Source organism: Camelus bactrianus, chromosome 15, assembly GCF_048773025.1.
Source record: "Camelus bactrianus isolate YW-2024 breed Bactrian camel chromosome 15, ASM4877302v1, whole genome shotgun sequence".
Classification (NCBI taxonomy): domain Eukaryota; kingdom Metazoa; phylum Chordata; class Mammalia; order Artiodactyla; family Camelidae; genus Camelus; species Camelus bactrianus.
In genome coordinates, this window is record NC_133553.1 from 68,587,518 (window position 1) to 68,600,664 (window position 13,147).

At 44.1% G+C, this 13,147-nt stretch overlaps 1 pseudogene; it reads left to right on the forward strand.

The window, feature by feature from the left end:
- The first annotated feature begins 5,389 nt into the window (after positions 1–5,389).
- On the forward strand, positions 5,390–11,621 carry LOC123616425 (protein phosphatase 1 regulatory subunit 14B pseudogene; annotated as a pseudogene).
- Positions 11,622–13,147: the final 1,526 nt, after the last annotated feature.

Below are 13,147 nucleotides of genomic sequence, written 5' to 3' on the forward strand. Positions count from 1 at the left end.
TCTGCCAGTCTGCTTCTGTTTTATAGATGAGTTCATTAGTGTCCTCTTTTTTTCTTTTTTAAAGATTCCATATATGAGTGACATCATATGGTATTTTTCTTTCTCCTTCTGGCTTACTTCACTTAGAATGATGACCTCTAGGTCCATCCATGTTGCTGCAAATGGCATTATTTTATTCTTTTTTATGGTTGAGCAGTATTCCATTGTATAAATATACAACAACTTCTTTATCCAGTCATCTGTCAACGGACATTTAGGTTATTTCCATGTCTTGGCTATTGTATACAGTGCTGCTATGGACATTGGCATGTGTGTTTCTTTTTGAATTAGAGTTCCATCCAGATATACACCTGGGAGGGAGAATGCTGGATCATATGGCATATCTATTTTTAGATTTTTGAGGAATTTCCATACTGTTTTCCATAATGGCTACACCAAACCACATTCCCACAACAGTGTAGGAGAGTTTCCTTTTTTCCACACCCTCTCCAGCATTTATCATTTGTGGACTTTTGAATGATGGCCATTCTGACTGGTGTGAGGTGATACCTCACTGTATTTTTGATTTATATTTCTCTGATAATTAGCAATATTGAGCATTTTTTCATGTGCCTATTTGCCATTTGTATGTCTTCACTGACAAATTGCATGTTTAGATCTTCTGCCCATTTTTTGGATTGGGGTGGTTGTTTTTTTGTTATTGAGTTGTATGAGCTATTTATATATTCTGGAAATTAAACCTTTGTCTATCGCATCATTTACAAATATTTTCTCCCATTCCATAGGTTGTCATTTTGTTTTGCTCACGGTTTCCTTTGCTGTGCAAAAGCTTATAAGTTTGATTAGGTCACGTTTGTTTATTTTTTATTTTATTTCTATTGTCTGGGTAGACTGCCCTAGGAGAACATTGCTAAGATTTATGTCAGAGAATGTTTTGCCTACGTTTTCTTCTAGGAGGTTTATTGTGTCTTGTCTTATATATAAGTCTTTAAGCTATTTTGAGTTTATTTTTGTGTATGGTGTGAGGGAGTGTTCTAACTTCACTGATTTACATGCATCTGTCCAGTTTTCCCAGCACCACTTGCTGAACAGAGTGCCTTTTCTCCACTGTATGTTCTTGCCTCCTTTGTCAAAGACTAATTGACTGTAGGTCTTTGGATTAATTTCTGGGCTCTCTGTTCTGTTCTATTGATCCATATGTCTGTTTTTATGTCAATACTATGCTATTTTGATGGCTATAGCTCTGTAGTATTGCCTGAAGTCTGGGAGGGTTATTCCTCCAGCTTTGTTCTTTTTCTTCAATATTGTTTTGGTAATTCTGTGTCTTTTGTGATTTCATGTAAATTTCAGGATTATTTGTTCTAGTTCTGTGAAAAATGTCTTGGGTAATGTGATAGGGATCACATGAAATCTGTAGATTGCCTTGGGCAGTGTGGCCATTTTAACAATATTGATTCTTCCAATCCAACAGCATGGGATATTTTTCCATTTCTTTAAGTCATCTTTAATTTCCTTAATCAATGTTTTGTAGTTCTCCATGCATAAGTCTTCCACCGCCTTGGTCAGATTTATTCCTAAGTATTTTATTGTTTTGGATGCAATTTTAAAAGCGATTGTTTCCTTACTTTCTTTTCCTGCTATTTCATTGTTAGTGCAAAGAAATTCAACTGATTTCTGTATGTTAAATCTGTATCCTGTTACCTTGCCGAATTCTTTTATCACTTCTAATAGTTTTCGTGCGGAGCTTTTAGGGTTTTCTATATATAGTATCATGTCATCTGCGTATAGTGATAATTTTACCTCTTCTCTTCCAATTTGGATCCCTTTCATTTCTTTTTTTTTTGCCTGATTGCTGTGGCTAGGACTTCCAAGACTATATTGAATAGAAGTGGTGAGAGTCGGCATCCTTGCCTTGTTCCAGATTTTAGTGAGAGAAACAGGTTTCTTGTCCAAATCACCCAGTGGGAAGTGGACAGCTTTCAGGCCTCCAGCTCCAGGGACCCCTGGGCGATATGGCTTCCATAATTTCTCATGACCCTTCACCATCCAAGAGTCTAATTCTGAGTATTCTCTTTGTGACTACCTATCAGAGTGAGGAGGAAAATGGGGCAAAGGGGTGAGGGGACTGGTAACAGGGTTTCTGCCCCAGGGTATTTGGCTGGGGACAGTGGGGACAGAGTTGGGGAAGGTACACCTCTGCAAGGGAAAAAGCTGCTAGAAGTGACAGTGTGATTGTCATCGTCAGAAGACCACCTCAGGCAGCGGTCAACCACGCTGTGGGACTAGCTACAAGACCTTGACGGAAAACCTCATCACGTCAGAAGAGCCACAGGAAATTTCACCACGTGAAATCCTGGAGGCAGAAGACCAGGATTTCAGTCTTGACTTGTTTATTAGACCTTGAGTGAATCACAAATTTCAGCAAACACTTAACCCAAATAAGGCCACATATTCCAATATGTTTTGTGAAATGCTACACAAGAATAAGATATGCCCAAGTTGGCAAACCTTCACTAGAAGAGCAGTCATTGCAGCAGGGAAGAACGGCTTATACCGCCACCCTTCCCGAGGCAATGCTGCCGCTGCACCCCTTGAGCATGGGAAAGAAAGCAGGCACTTGAAAGGTTTTTCTGGAGGCAAACTTTGCTCCAAAGTAACTTGCTGGCCACTCATTCTATTCTTTCTAACCTGGCACAGCCAAATGTCAGGGTCAGTTACCACTGGGCAGCAGAGTTAGAGTGGATTCTATTTTTTTTTTATATGGTTCTGTATTTAAAGAAGACAAAGGCATGAACTGGGAAATAGTTGGGAGGTTTGGGGGAACCACAAGAGTTCAGGAGTGTCTGGAAGATGGGGAATTTGGGGAAAGAGATGGGGTAGCAGTTTGATGACAGCCATGCTGCAGAATGGGTCTGTGGAGTTCTCTTTTCTTTTTAAACAACTTTGTTGTGGTATAATTTCTGTACAGTAAATGATACATATTTCAGATGTACAATTTAATGAATTTTGATAGATGTATACAGTTCTGAAACCACCACTGCAATCAAGATAGCTAACATTTCCATCACTTGGAGTTATCTTTCCAAAGACCCTTAACCTACTCTGCTCTGGGTTTAAAGCGGTGGTCCAAAGTGTGGTCCCCAGACCAGGAGCATTGGCCTTGCCTGGGAACTTGTTAGAAATGCAAATCTTAGGCCCCATCCCAGGAGTATTGCAGCAGAAACTCTGGTGCTAGAGCCCAGCTCCATCTTAATAAGCCCTCATGTTGAAGTCTGAAGTGTACCTAAGTTAACTATCTACAATAGCCGAGAGATGGAAACAACCTAAATGTCCATCGACAGATGACTGGATAAAGAAGTTGTTGTATATTTACACAATGGACTACTACTCAGCCATAAAAAGTGATAAAATAATGCCATTTGCAACAACATGAATGGCCCTGGAGAATGTCATTCTAAATGAAGTAAGCCAGAAAGAGAAAGAAAAATACCATATGATATCACTCATATCTAAAATCTAAAAAAAAACTAAAAAAAAAAAAGACAAATAAACTTATATATAAAACACAAAGAGACTCACAGACATAGAATAAGGCTTGTGGTTGCCAGAGGAGAGGAAGGTGGGAAGGGATAAACTGGGAGTTCAAGATTTGCATACTGACTGGTATATATAAAATAGATAAACAAGTTTATATGTATAGCACAGGGAATTATATTCAATATCTTGCAGTAGGTTATGGTGAAAAAGAATATGAAAATGAATATATGCATATTCATGTATGACTGAAGAATTGTCTGTCCACCAGAAATTGACACAACGTTTTAAACTGACTATAAGTCAATAAAAAAAAATTATAGTGTGCCTAAGCTGGAACAGTGCCCCCTGCTCCGAGCTGGCCAGCTGCCTCCATCATTTATTAGTCCACCCTTTAGTGTGGGGTCCCCTGGGTTGGTTCCCCAAGCCCTAGAGAAATTCTCTTCTCTGACACAGTGGCAGGGAGGTGAGGACTGACCTTTGAATGATTAGTTGGGATTTTATGCACAGTCAGAGAAACATCTGGGAGGGACAGACTTCACAGGGCTTGCTCAAATCTAGTTGCTTCTCTCTTTGGGTTAAAAAAGATCTGAAAGCCACCCAAAAGAGGTCCTCAGAAGGCACTGAGTCATCCAGTTCTAAGGTGTTACAATGTGTTCCTTGCTGGTTCTGCAGGCTCGTAGTTGCTCCCTGCTTGTTCCCATTATTCAAGAACAGAGCCTCCCACCTGGGCCTCCTCTCAGAACAAGGAGGCCACGGGCACATTGAATTGCTGTAAATCCCTCAGGGCCACCAGCTCCAACACCTCCGACTCCCAGATCCCTCATCCGGAAACCATGTCTGCTTTATCTGCACTTTGCTCCTAAGTGCTACCTAGAATTTCAACCATCCCTGTATGTCTTGTCTTTCTTACAGTCTAAAGTACTCGGTACATAGCAACGAATTTAGGAGGACGGTACTGCTCAGTGGTAGAAGCGCATGCCTAGCATGCATGAGGTCCTGGGTTCAATCCCTAGTACCACCATGAAAAAAGCAAAAACAAAAACAACCTGATTACCTCTCCCTGCAAAACAAAAACAAACAAAAAACCCTCCAAAAGCAAAGAATTCAGTAAATGATAGTTACTAATATTGTTATTATTATTGTGTGTGCAACAGGGGGAGAAGCGATGAAGGGCATTTCAGGTACAGCACGGTCAGCTGCATAATTTGTAGGATCCAGTGCAGAGTGAGAAAGTGAGGCTGGGCCTGAGAATTCATTCTCTTCTTCCCATGGGCTCACTGCCCCAATTCATGTCTGAGGGGTGATCCCAAAAGATTGCAACCTCTTTGCAAGGACATACTCAGAACCTGTGTCGGGAGTGGGAAAGGGGCCCCCACTGAGTCACCTGCTAAAAATCATCACCAGAGCACTGTCAGCCCAGGGCAGGGATGGTTGCCACCGTCCTCCAGGGAGCACGCCCCACCCTGACCCTCCTGACTCATGCACCCAGGCCCTGGCTGGGGCTGGAGGGCAATGGAGGAATGACCCAGCTGTCACCCCAGCAGAAGGCAGCTGCTGTCATGCAGTGGGGAGGGGGATACTGGGCTCCAGGGCAAGGAGCAGACGGCCAAGAACTCATCCCAGGGAAGGGGTGGAGGTGGGATCACACATGAGCCGAGGCTGTGAGCCCCTGCGCATGCTCCATGACCCCAGTGGACTTACAAGTTCAAAGACACAATTATTAAGAATTTCAAGGCAGCAACCATGGAGCCCTCTGAGTGGGGAGCCTTGTGTGACTGCGCCAATCATGTGCCCGAGACCCGTCCTACGGGGCAGACTATGTAAAGACATGGCTTGCCAGTGAATCTGCAAGATGGTCCGCTGTCAGAGAAGGGTAAGTTCTGAGGGGGCAGGCAGAGGAGGTGAGGCTAGAAAGACAGACAAGAATATAATATTTAACAGAGAGACATCAAGCTTTCATTTAAGTTAAAGGATATAGTAACATATAATCAACACAGAAAAATTAAAAGATGGGACTGTGTCAGTTTCCTAGGGCTGCTCTAACAAATGGTCACACACTGGGTGGCCTAGGGCGACAGAAATGTATTCTCTTGGAGCTCAGGAGGCCAGAAGTCCAAAATCAAGGCGTCGGCAGGTTGATTTCTGCTGGAGTCTCTGAGGGAGAAACAAGATGATGCCTCTCCTGGCTTCTCCTGGCTTCCTAGTTGCCATCAATCCTAGACCATCCTTGGCTTGTAGACACGCCAGTCCCGTCTTCACCGCCATCTTCACTTCACCTCCTACTCTGTGTCTTTGTCTTCTCTTCCTAGAGGGACACCAGTCCAGGATTAGTTCATCTTGAGATCCTTAACTAATTATGCTTTTTACAAATAACGTCACTTTCTGAGGTTCTGAGTGGACATGAATGAAATTGGGTGGCGGGTGGGGATGCATTCTTTGACTCACTACGGGGACAGTAAAAAGAAGAATAAAATCATCCTTGCTTCTGCTGCCAGGAGCTAACACTGCTGATCCTTTAGGATCTAGCTTTCCACTATATTTTATGTATGGCTGTAGCTTGTATTTTCATTTTATGTAATGATGATCTCCTGGGAGACAGTGGTGTGTTGGAGCCGTTGGTTCTGGCTCCCGAGAGGAAACTGTCTCATTTCAACTTCCTATTCAGTGACCTCATGTTGATAACCAGAAATCAGCCATAATGGGAATATTTACATCACAGAAATTGGCGAGTATTACAAATCAGGGCTTATTTGTTTATTTTCAGGAGAGTCCATTTAGTAGCTACATCAGTGGATTCGTACCTGGCAGAGAGAGTGAAGGGTATTCTAGGAAAGGAATGATAAGAGACAAGGCAAGCCTGCAGGGAGGCACTGGCTTGTTTGGAAAAGCCACCCCCCCCGGCTGTCCTGGAAAGGGCTAGCTGGGCAGTGCTAAGAGCTAAAGGCTGGAGCGAAAAGATGGGAGACTGACTTGAGGGGGCCTTGTGAGCCATGCAAAGGTACTGGCAGTTGAATTTTAGAAAGATAAAAACTTTGGCAATATAAGATTTCCTTCTGGAACTGAGCCCAGCTAATCCCACCAAGCTGCAAGTCTTTGGAACCAGTGGTTCCAGTAAACACACCTCCTTCTAGCCTGCATCTCTTTAAAAATAAATAAAAACAAACAAGCAAACAAAAACAAACAAAGCTTTCCCTGCCTTTTTCAAACCCAGTTCTCCCTGGAGAGCACTAGGCCGTTCATTCACCAGCTCCATCTATGGCATGGGGGCAGCTCGGCAGAATTCTTCCAGCATCTTGTTGCCCTTCCCCAAACATTTTCCTCCACCCTCTTCTAAAACCCTTTCTCCTTTGGGACAGAAGCAGCCTGTCTCACTGGTGTGCTCTGTGAGCTTCTTCCTGGTCCTTGAGCTTCTAGGGACCCAGATCATGGTGTTTATGCCCAGCCCAAGTTCTGTGTCATCCTGGACAACTTTAACCATGAGGCGGATCCATCTTCTGTCTGGATTTAAAGTAGATTTAGGTTCATGGCCCAGAGGCTTCCTCTCCACATGATGTCATGCTCTGCAATTTCAACGTTCATTTGGTGGATCCACAGTCCAGACATACACATTTTGGAAAAAGACAGTGTATTATCTTAACATACAAAGTGGTATACACATAGAATACTTAGAAAAAAGGATCCGATTTTAGACAAGGATGTTTATTACCAAACTTCTTATAATAGTAAAAATTTGAAAAATGCATAGGGACTATGATGGAATGTAACATCACCTCTTCCCTGGGTCTCCAGCCTGCTGGCTGGTCCTGCAGATTTCAAATTTGCCAGTCCTCATGACTGAGCCAATTCCTTAAAGTAAGTCCTTCTCTGCACACACACCCACATACTATTGGTTGTTTCTCTGATGAACCCTGACTGATAGAAGGTGCTACACTTTTCTTCACTTATCCACGTCTACGACCACATCTGGACCGTGATCAGAATCAGCACAACCTCTGAAATCTTACACCCACTCGGCACGTCAGATGCCACCATCTGACCTTACACCTGCATCTGCACGTGTTCCTGCAGTCTCACTGAGACCTCGGATCCTGTCATCCCTCTGTTTTCTCACCATCCATCGACTTTCTTCTGGTTGACTCCTTTGTCCGTCCCACCCAGCTGAAGCTTCCACAACCCATTATTTCAGTCACTCACTCTCATGCCCAAACTTTCAACTCCCTTCTCCTTGCCCTTTTGCAGCAACTGCCTTGCCGGTCGCCAACTAACTCTGGATGAACCCTGCCAACTGCTGCCTTCACTTCTATACCCACAACTGATGTATTCAGGTTCCCTAGAGAGGCAGAATTTCCTTCTTCCTCTGGGAGAGGTCAGTACTTCTCTATTAAAGATGTCAATTCATTGGATGATTATGGAGCTTTGCCTGGTTTGAAAGACCCTGAATGAAGGTGCTGAGGATCCCAGAAAGTTGTAAACTCTGATGGCCATGTAGGATCCGGATCAGAAGGCAAGAAGATCAGGAGGGAGGAAGGAGAACTCTTGGTGTGGTGGTGGGGTGAGGTTCTTGGCTGCCCTCTGGGAGGAGAACTTAAAAATGTGTGGTCCAAATGCGTGGCCACTGTTACAGAGGATCATTACTTCCTGTCCCCCTAACTTTGTTCAGTGCCAGGACTTTTTGGAATAACTTCTGAAAGAAGCTTTTGAATTTAGAGTCTCAGGTCAAATGCGGTACTATATATTTGTTCATGCAGTCTGACAATCTGAAGAATAAAATAACTCCATCTGGGCTGTCAAGGGAATTTTATTTGAAGGACTTAACTTGGTTCTTGATATTGCTAACACTGTTGTTAGGTCTTGTGCTAAAATTACCTATACAGTTGCCCACCAGTCAAGAATTGTGAAGGGTTTGAGATTTTACCCGACTTGAAAGCTAACAAGACTGCCTTGTGGATGCTGGCAGAAGACACGAGACTCCTGGGCCTGAGACAAAGGACAGTTTATTACTCACAGCAGTAGCCATAACCAGGGTAACATCATTTTTGCGTTAGTTCATCAAAACCGTTTCCACGGGGTGACATGAAGGAGCCAAGTAATGTCTGCACATGTAGTGGGTGACATTACAAGAGAGGAACCCCAGGTTTAAGGAACCCATATCTTTTATAGTGGATAGTAAGCCTACCTGAACTTTGTCCTGAAGGGAGACACTATCTTTTAAAAAATTTTTTTAAATCGAAGTATAGTTGATTTACAATACTGTGTTAGTTTCAGGAGTACAGCAAAGTGATTCAGTTATTTATTTTCAGATTATATTCCATTATAGGTTATTGCAAGATATTGAATATAATTCCCTGTGCTGCACAATATATCCTTGTTGTTTATCTATTTTATATGTAGTAGTTTGTTATCTGTTAATCCATATCCCTTTTTTGTCCCTCCCTCCTTCCCTTTCCCCTTTGGTAATCATAAGTTTGTTTTCTATGTCTGTGAGTCTGTTTCTGTTTTGTATATAGATTCATTTGTATTATTTTTAGATCTCACATATAAGTGATATTATATAGGTTTTGTCTTTGTCTGACTTGCTTCACAAGTATAAAATTCTCTAGGTCCATTCATGTTGCTGCAAATGACAATATTTCATTCTTTTTTTATGGCTGAGTAATATTCTATTGTATACACACCACACACACATCTTCTTAAGCCAATCATCTGTTGATGAGCACTTGGGTTGTTTCCATGTCTTGGCTATTGCAAATAGTGCTGCTATAAACATGGGGGTGTACCTATCTTTTCAAATTAGAGTTTTGTTTTTTTCTGGATATATATCCAGAAGTGGGATTTCTGGGTCATATGGTAACTCTAGTTTTAGATTTTTGAGGAACCTCCGTACTGTTTTCCATAGTGGCTGCACCAATTTACATTCCCACCAACAGTGTACGAGGGTCCCCTTTAGGGAGACGCTATCTGTATTACACTGGAGAGGAAACAAATTTATCTCACGCTGTGGAGGAAGACACTATCTCTGCCTTCCAAGGCTGTTTCCTATACAGACAGCCTTGAAAAAGATAGTCTGGAATAAAAGCAGGTAGAGCTCTGATCCCAAGATATGCAGAAATGCCTGAGAACTGGAGAATCGTCTCCTAAGGTGACAAAGCTCTGATAAATGATCAGCTAGGTGGGTGATTTAATTTCCTTTGCTCCCTGTTTCTTTCTTCCATCAGACCTATAATACACAGGTGGCTTTTCCAGTTGACCTAAAATGTCAAACCTTCTATTACACCGGCATTTTAAAAAATGTCTCAAAGATCTGACCACTATGGATCTGAAGTTCTCACCTAAAGGGAAGTTCAACTTGTCTATAATGATTAGTTTAATGAACCTTCACTGATCAGGTCTTCAAGCTACTTTGAGTGTTTTACCTCAAAGCTCTCAGGTTCTTTGTCAGCTTGAAATTGTGTGAAACTGAATCAGTTTTATTTACTTGGACCCAAATGCTGAACCTAAGAGATGTATAAGGAATGTTGAGAAACGTTCCTAAAGAATTTTCTCAAGTTTGAGAGAAATAAAATGCATATAAAGCTTTGCAGATAGGAGTTGTAAAACAGAGGAGCAGTACACCCCGATGGAAGATTTTTCTGAGGCAGTGGAAGAGATTAAGTTTCCACATTGTGAACATCCTTCTATATGCCACCAGTCTGGTCATCTTAAAATCTCAGTGGAATGGAGATTCACACTCTGGCATCTTCAGATGCAGATGAGTTATTAGCAACAGCCCTGAAGATGGGACTAGGAACTGCAGTTCCATCAAGCCAGTCCTCAGCCCTTTCTGAGACTAGAGGGCTGGAGTGGAAGCTGCATCTTGCTGCGGTCGCCTGTACGTTGAATGAAACTCACCTTGTTTCCGGTAGGATGGCTGACTGAATCAAGGATCATTATCTATCCCAAAGGCAACTACATATAGATTGGACATTATGGAGCTCAATTCATTGTGAGATGGTTTGAAGAAAAACTTAGCTTAGTGAAAGAGACCTATACTGGATGGGCCAAACAAGCCCAACCAAACCCTCTCTATTGAATATAAATGTCAGATCCACAGAGAGACACTGGCAGACCCCCTGGTACGCAAAGCTAGCAGGTTTGAGTTCTCTTTGAGGCCTGCTGGTTACCCAAGCCCTGGATCCATCAGAACCCAGACAAACTGAAGACTTAAGAAGAATAAATAGATCCTTCATGCCCTCACATTCTCTTGTGTCCTCATCTCTGTTCCTGATCTATCTTTTAAATCTTAAAGAAAAGCATTATTAGGCCCTAACTGATTAAAAGGCCTTTTAATCAAAGTGTGAATAGACCCAGAATCAGGTAAAGAAGTAGATAATAAATCAAGGATTTTCACATGAGAGCGAGAGAGAGCCAGCGAGCGAACGAGCTGAGACTCCAGCCCAGGACATCATAAATACCAAGTCGGTGGGCTCGTGGGCTGGGCTCGGGCGGTGGCCGTGGGGAACAAAGGGCCGGCGGATCGGCGGGGAGGGGCGGGGTGCGGCCAGGCTGGGCCCTGGGGCTCCGCGTGCAGCAGCTGCCCCCGGGCGCCCCCGCCGCCGCCGCTGCCGCCCTCCCGCGGAGCCAGCGGCCCGGTGCCAGCCGGCGGGCGTCCCGCAGGCGGCGGCGCAGGGAGGGCTCGACGCGCGCGCGCGCGCGCGGGGCCCCGGCGGCCGCCTAGGCGGACAGCGGCCCCCTGTCGGGTGCGGCGTTGGCAGCCCCTGCCCCCAGGCCGGGCAGTGGCGGCCCAGGGCCCCGCGTCTACTTTCGGAGCCCCCCTGGGGCTGCAGGCGAAGGCCTGGGCGGCGAGGACGACGAGGGCCCAGTGAGGCGCCAGGGGAAGGTCCCGGTCAAGTGTGACCCCAGAGCTGGAGATTGATACGGACGAACTCCTGGACATGGAGGGCGATGGTACTCGGGCTGCCAGGGTCAAGGAGCTGCTGGTTGACTGTTATAAACCCACTGAGGCCTTCATCTCTGGCGTGCTGGACAAGGTCCGGGGCATGCAGAAGCTGAGCACACCCCAGAAGAAGTAAGGGCCCTCCACCCAGATGAACAACGGTGGCGCCCACAGGACAATCGAGGCCCCGGCCTCGTAGCAACAGCAATACAGCCAGGCCCGGTGCCATGAGCAGGGCTCCCCGTGCCCCTGGCCCAGGGCCCTCTTCCCTGTCCCCTCGGTTTTCCACTTTTGGGGTTTTTTTATTATTAAACTGGTGGGATTTTTTGTGTTTTTATATTGACTGTGGCGCGTGCCCTTTAATGAAGCTAGGACACGCCTTTGCCTTTGGTACAGTTAAGAAAATTTTAAAAAATTTAAAAAAATATACATACATACATACCAAGTCGGTCAAACATCGTTTGGTAAGAAAAGAAGCCAGTTTCACTGTCTGTCTGCTAAATAGAAAGGTGGAGACTCGCTCCCAGATGCTCCAGAAGTTTATGCGACATGGCCAGCAATGTATGGGAGACTGAAAAATTTCAAACACATTAGAAACTTTTAAAGCTTCTCTGCCTCACTAGGGAGTCTTCCTTTCCCATGACTTTATTTTCTATTTTATTTTTTTTCTAGTAAAGTAGATAGAATTTTATTTCAGGTTATAACCTTAATCATCATTCCTTCCCATCTTCAGGAAATTTCCCATTAAAAGGTCTCTTGACACGATGTTCTATTACTGGATTAGTAAACTAAGTGGATCCTGTTTGACTGGTACCCCATGACTTGAAATACAACGTTATGCTGACAATTCCCATGTTTTATCTCCAGCCAGATCTCTGATATGAAACAAAAAAAAAAAAACAGCTCTTAGAACCAGCTGTCTACTTGTCATCGCCACTTAGATTATTGCAAATGTTTCAACTTAGCTTGTCCAGCAGGACTCTCTGGATCTACCTACTTAAAGCCATTCTTCCCCATATTCTCCTCAATAAAAGGTACTACCTGTTTGCTTAAGCCAGAAACTTGGAGTCATTTTTCACCTTTTACATCCAATCTACCAGAAAGTGCTGTGAGTTCTATCTCCAAATGTGTCTTGACTCTACACTTTCCTTTCTCTCTGCCACCATCATTCTTTGCTACATCCTCTGTCTTTTGTCTGATTGACGCAGTGGCCTCCTAACTGGTTACCAACTCCTTCTTCTGCTCTCTTCCAATTCATGCTCCAAACAGTAGCCAGAGGGGCTTATAAAAATATTTACACATTGAACCGTGTCACTCCCCTACTTAGTACTATTTAGAACTTAGAATAAAAATCCCACCGTCCTGTCATAGCCCTCTAAATGCTCCATGAATCTGCCTCATTTCACACCCCTTCCTCCATGCTGCCCCTAGTGGCTTGTCCTTGCCCAAATGTTTCTCACTCTGGGGGCTTTGAGCATGCTGGTCCCTCTCCTGGGAGGCTTTTTGGCCCCACTCTGTCTGGCTGGCATCTGGGGATGCCGTGTGCATTGTGCAGTGCCCACTTGAGCATCCTGGCTGCCCTCTTTCCTGACCACACAATCCCAAATAGGCTGCAGCTTCTGGCTCTCAGGGCATCGCATTCTTCCCTCATAGCATGCGGCATAATTTGGATTATAT